This window comes from Rhamphochromis sp. 'chilingali', assembly GCF_963969265.1.
Source record: "Rhamphochromis sp. 'chilingali' genome assembly, chromosome: 6".
Taxonomy (NCBI): Eukaryota; Metazoa; Chordata; class Actinopteri; order Cichliformes; family Cichlidae; genus Rhamphochromis; species Rhamphochromis sp. 'chilingali'.
In genome coordinates, this window is record NC_137933.1 from 34,061,170 (window position 1) to 34,067,802 (window position 6,633).

The window sequence follows — 6,633 nt, forward strand, 5'->3', positions numbered from 1 at the left end:
TTACTTTAAGTGTTCAGATTTGTACTCATTTTTATTTGACTACATTAAAGTAATCAAATAAAGACAGTTTTGATAGAGCTCCTGATGTCAGATGGTAGGTTGGGCTTGCCAGAGGTCGTGCGTTTTCTCAAGTCTATTTTCTGTGAGACAAGTTCTAAAGGATCTTCTCGATGGCACAGCGGATGTTGGTCAGAAACACTTCATTTCCCTTCTTGTTGAAGTGAATTCCATCCTGTCCGAATAGGGTTTCGTCATAATATCTCAGGGAGGGATGTTCAATGATGAAGCCTCCAAAGGAATGAACTGCCTTTCTCATGATTGAGTTTACAGTTTTTTCGCCCATGTCCATCATGTACTTTGGATTTCTGTACCTCCACATTTGGCGTTCGTTGATGCAGGAATATAGGATTGTCATGGAGGGGATCCTTGCATGCAGTTCAGTCAAGTCTTTAGTCATTGCAGAGGAAAGTTCCTGGGCGGATACGAGTCCCAAGTCGTTCCCGCCTGCATGAATGACCAAAATATCAGGTGGACTCTTTCTGAACATCAACTCTGCATCAAAACAAAGAAGGACGCCATCCCAGCGCATCCCTGTTTTTCCAAACCAATGAACATTGGCATCAAGTCCAAAGTTTTCTCCAAACTCGTGGCGTGCTGCCCATTCTCCCCGCTTTATGTAACTTGAGCCGATGATCCATATGTTAGGTACCCTCTTCTGTGTCTTGCTCATTTCAGTGTGACTGCAGGGTCTCTCTTTAGAGAAACGCCGTTGCTTCTTTGCTGTGGAGAAGCTTCTTTTGTCATCAAGTCGATCCTCAACTTCAGATCGCTTTCTTTTTGATGCAAGTTTGTTGCTAGTTAAAGCAGATTGATCAACCAATGATAGTTTCATCACACTGGGTGGACTTTGCACTCCAGTGGAGAAACTGCTCCGTACTTGGCTTGTAGACACTGGCTGTTGGGTTGGATCATCTTTTAGGCTCAAAGCCTTCATCATTCTAATGATGGTCTTCATCGAAGATGAAGAGTATTTCTTTGATAACCCAAGCATGATATCACAGCAATGACTTCAGGGACTTTTAAAAACCTTTTGTCAAGACGTGTGAGAATTGCAACTATAAGCTCCGAACTGAAAAACAACAATGAAAAGAGTTGAGGTTACAACCTCTATTTAAGGGGTTTTGAAGGTCTGTCATGTGGAGTTCCTTTGATGTCATCTGCACCTCTATGATGTCACAGAGTAGACCCGCTTTTTGTATGCTATTTCCTTTATCACCATCAGAGATGGGCAGTAACGCGTTACAAGTAACGCGTTACTGTAATCCGATTACTTTTTTCAAGTAACGAGTAAAGTAAGGGATTACTATTGCAAAAATGGTAATTAGATTACCGTTACTTTCCCGTAGGAACGCTGCGTTACTACATTACTAAAACCGTGATTTTTTTTAAGAGAATGTCTCATGACAGTGACGTAAGCAAGTGCGACGTTCGTGACAACAGCTGTGTGCAGATCAACAATGGATAATATATCGAGTGCAGGAGAGAGTATGAGCGTGCAGCGTTTAAAGCGTGGAAGTACTGACCTTACTTTGAGTTTGATTCCATAAAAAGTGACAAAAACATTCGTGTCCGTTGTGCGTGGGAAGAAAACTTCTTTTTACAGCAAAAAAACCCCCCTAAACTTCCAAGCAAGCACCAAGTGCGCAACGACGTAATGGGAAACTCACAGAGAAACTCGCGGATTCCTCCACTGACCGCCGCGGCACACCTGCACCAGGGTAAACCTCCGCCTGCCCCACTCCTGCTTTACAGGTGAAAATAGAGCAACAGGACCGCTAGTCTTTCATTTTATTTATTTTCTGCTGTGTTTTACTTTCATCTATTTGAAAGAGTGAGTGTAAACACAAAAATTTTTTTTTAAAAAAATTATGTGCTGGAATGTGCAGAAAATAGGTTTAAATATTAAACAAAATTCTTCCAGTCAGAGAATGTTGCATATAATTAAATTTTTGCTTGATGCATAAAGTTAAAAGATTAAAACTAATAAAACAAGTTTTAAAAAGGGACCTTTCCATTTGATTACATTTTGTATGATGGATTATGTAGAAAAAGTAGAATTGGGCTGAAAGATCTATCGCTTTATCACCTATTCAGGTTGTAAATCGTGTTTTTAAAAAGTAACTAAGTAATTAATTACTTTTAAAAATAAGTAATCAGTAAAGTAACGGGATTACTTTTTGGGGGAGGTAATCAGTAATTAGTTACTGATTACTTTTTTCAAGTAACTTGACCAACACTGATCACCATTCAACTTAGAAAAACCATTCAAGCACCATTAGATTCCTCTTCTTTTGGAGATGTGTGCTTGTATTGTTCTCATTTTTGGCTGTTATGTTTTTTTTTAAATTATTCAACTGTATTCAACAAAAATTTTCCATGTAATTTAAAGGGAGGATCTTCAAATTCTCATTCAACTTACTCCTCTTTCAACTCTAACTACTTCCACATATGTTGACCTAGAGACACCATTCAAAAACTTTAAAACGAAGTCAAGACATTGAACTTTTCAGCTTGTATTTATCTTTTCAATATCTTTTATACTTTTTCTTCAGTTCCAGTTTAAGTTTCATCCTTTTTTTTTCAGCCGTTTCAGAGTTTATAATGGGTGTGTATGGGACGGAATGTTGCCGCTAGAGTGAGACAGCTCAACTGCTAGAGTGAGGAGGGGGTGAATTTATCTTAAAATATTTTCTTAAAACTGCTGCTGTGTCCGCAGCGTTTGCTCTACAGGTCTGATTTTACCCTCAAAACGTAGCCATCGCTGTCCTCTTTCATCTAATGTGTTTATTATTATAATAGGTGTTATGGTTCTTTCATAAATGTCACCAATGCACAGCCTCCTCCTTCCAACTCTTCCATAGACTCTAATGTTAAAATGGCTCAGAAAGTTCGTTTGAAAATCAGAAGTACAGGCTGTCTTTCCACTGTCACCACGCCAATATAATAAAGTCCACAGGCATGAAAACTGAGAATTCGATAGACTAGACATTGCTGCCACGCACGGTGAAAGAATTTTGTCAATACGACTTGTACTTTTCATTTGGGAACAATTTGTTTCGGCCTGACTTTTCTGTTCATTTTAAGCAGCAAAAGTGAGGTGCATGTCTGTGTGCGTGTATATGGAGCCATTGGGTGCAGTCACTATAGCAACCAGGCTCACACCTGCCTGCTTAACGAGCTCTCTCTCACTCTGCCAAGATTCATCTTAAACACTTCTCTTTCAACTGCTGCTGTGTCCACAGTGTTTGCTCTACAGCCATCATTTTACCCTCAAAACGTCGCCATCGTTGTTCTCTTTCCAACACCGTCTCTTTAAAAGCTCAGGGATGTAAACTTTTTAAACTGTGTGGATCCAAGTGGAGGGATCACATTTTAGTCATTCAGTGATTCAAAGAGTATGAACTTTTAATATTCATTCAGATGTTTTCTGACTAAATTTTCTTTTCTCATTACTTAGGTTTTTCTAATTTACATTTAAAACATTTTCAGCTATTTTCCAACTTCTTCTGTGTGAACATCAGCTTTCAAAAGTTCTGCACTTTGGTTTTCAGGTGAAAATTTCTGTATCTTTCATCTTATTCAAAATGTATAACTTAAAATTCAGCAATTAATTCATTTCAGTGCATACATTCAGATTCAAGCATTCACACTGCAGTTTCTTCAGAAAATGCACTTTCTAGTTTTACCTAATTGTTGCTATGGTTGTGAGAGGAAAGGGTTAATAAGAGTACAAAAGGAAGCAGGATGTGGTTTACTGACACAAACCATAATGTGGATTGTGACATAAAAAAAACCTTAATATTCCCATTTTTACACAAAGTGGATGACAACACGTAGTTCACAATGAAGCAGTATGCCTTGTGTGTGTCTGGTGTCAGTCTCCATATGCACTGCGCTTGGATAATTAAGGGTTAATTCATATGAAATCATGGCCAGTAACTAAATGCTATCACGTGGGTCAAGGTTAACATTAAGAACAGCAAACAGTAGGCAGAGCTGATAGCAAAAAGGTCACAGGTTTCAATTTCCACAATGTGCAACCTGCAGAGACGATGGGGAAAGAGCATGCACGCGTGTGCTCTCTGAAAACCGTGCATCTTCAACTTTGCATGAGTCAAAAACAGTGTTTTTAGCATTTTAATAGACTAATCCCATTTTAAAGTTTGTCTTTTTTATTGATAAGAATATCACAAAAAATTGAGCATTATTAAGGATTGTTTGTTTTCTCCAAAAATAAAGGTTACTGCAAAATGCTCCACTGCCATCACCAGGTGTTATTACTGTGACTGTTGTCCAGTACTTAGTGTCTCATTTTTTCATACTGGCACTTGACATGTTGTCATGTATTATATTATATTAGCATTACAAGTAAATCTACTAGTGAAATGAATTCATTTCACTCTTTTGCAAGCAGGCGTACACATATAGTGTGCACGCATTCATTGTTTGCACATACACACACACACACACACACACATATCCATATTTAAAGCAGGCAGCAGCTTGTGTCTCCATCAAGAGAGCACCTGTAAATAATGCAGTGTTAAAGGTGGCAGCCAGGAGCGAATTACAGGGTGAACAGGTGGAAGGATCCCCACCCCCACAACCTCCACCTACACACCCTTCTATGCACCAACTCCACCAAACACAAAGCCATGCCAAGTCTCACTCTCAGCTTCACCAGCCGTATTCTTAACACCACACGTGCTTCGCTATAGTGTGGTGGGCCCAGGGGGGCCGCCGGCCTTTCCTCTCGCCATACTCAAAGCAGTGATGGGCAATAAAAACACTTCACATCTTAAGTGAAAGATACGACTTTAAATATTTTACACACATTCTGCATATGCAATTTATCCACACCTGGCTCTTAGGACCAACAACATCTGGTAGCTGTTGCTTTAGAGGCAATTAATTCTTCATCCAAGCGACCAGGTCCTTTCTGAAAATGAGAGAGAACAACTTACGTGTTACTTAGATGAGAATAAATGTTAAGATTACAATACAGAACACAACAGCAGTTTAGAAGAAGCAATGATACATGTTTTACTGGAAAGACATCAAAAGGTGAAATGGAGTATTTGGCTATAAGTGTAGTTTTATCTTTTTACAAAAGACAACTATCGTGGCCAATGTGCTGTATGTAAGAATGTCGTTGCTGATTCAAAAAGTGATTAATGAAAATGTTAATTCCACATTTCTTTATACCACAAGTGGCATTTTAAAGAAATGGTGGTGTTTTTTTTAAAGAATGTTGTTTGATGAAACATGGAAGGCTGCAATCGATGCTTTAAAAAAAAAAAAAAAAAAAGACAGAAATGCTAATTTTGTGTCCTGACAACAATCAAGCCAGAGGGACTTGTATCTCTCAGCTGATGAATTGACTTGATAGATCTACTAAATGTCTGAGTGTAATTTTAGAGAGGCACGTGTCCACGGAAAAGAAAAAACAATCTGGGTAATGGTGAAAAATAACTGTCTTTGGACGCCTGAAGAAAAGTTTGGGGGGAAAAAAAACTAAAGAAAAGATTTTAAGATAACTTAAAGTGACTGAGTAACTGCTGAGTTAATACTTCTGGCAATAAACATTTAGGTTGATTACACTACTTTGACTTCATCAGAAACTGACCTTTGAAGACACTAAATAAAACCGGTTACCGTGATGGAGTTAAAACAACACTGAAGTGGTATATTGAGTTAGGACTGATTGGCTTAAAACCATTCATGCTCCACTCTTTTTCATCTTTAGTGCCGGAAATCACTGCTTTCCTGTTGTCTGAATGGCCGCAAACATTTACCTTCCTTCTGCACTGATAGGATTCTTTTGTTTATAGCTGTTTTTTCCCATGGGAATGAAAGTAGATTCGAACTTCAATGCTAAGTGAGAACTCTTCTGCATTTCTGTGCACCATATAACAACAGGGGACACCAGATTACCTTATGAGATGGTGTTTAAGATGCCCATGCTGCCACCAAGGCCTGTGTCCATGGCGTGGATGTGAGAACCACAGCAATGAAATCTTGGCAAGGTTATAAAAGAACAAAACAGTCCTCTGTCAGTGAGAAAGAACAGGCTCGTGAGACATTTCTAATCCAGCACCAAAATAAGAGTTTCTGTTTTGAGAGAATTTTAAAGTTTAAGGTCAAGTGAGTAAAGAATGACTTGTGGTTTATGGAAATTGTTGAAACTCTCCACAGGATGGGGCAAGTCCTAATTTAGCTCTTTCCTAACCCTTCTATTTGTTTGGGTTTGACTGCTGTTTTTCGGTGAATCAAAAGTTTAAGACCAAAGCAGGTGAGGTTAAACTACTGTAATCCTGTTTGCTGTTAGTTTGTGTGGAGGGTGGGGTTAAGGTGTTAGATGGACACTGGTTCTACTGACTGTTTATCATAAACACAGCCTAGCCCAGAGAGGTCCATCTGCTTTGATTTTATTTAGTGATTCCCCCCAGGGGCCCTGAGCTGGAGAGAGAATAACAATACTTGAGCCCATCTGTTCCCGTAGAACCAGCCCCGGCTAAATTACCACACGCTACGAGCGGCTGGCATATGCTGTGGCATAAAGCTACAAGAGGG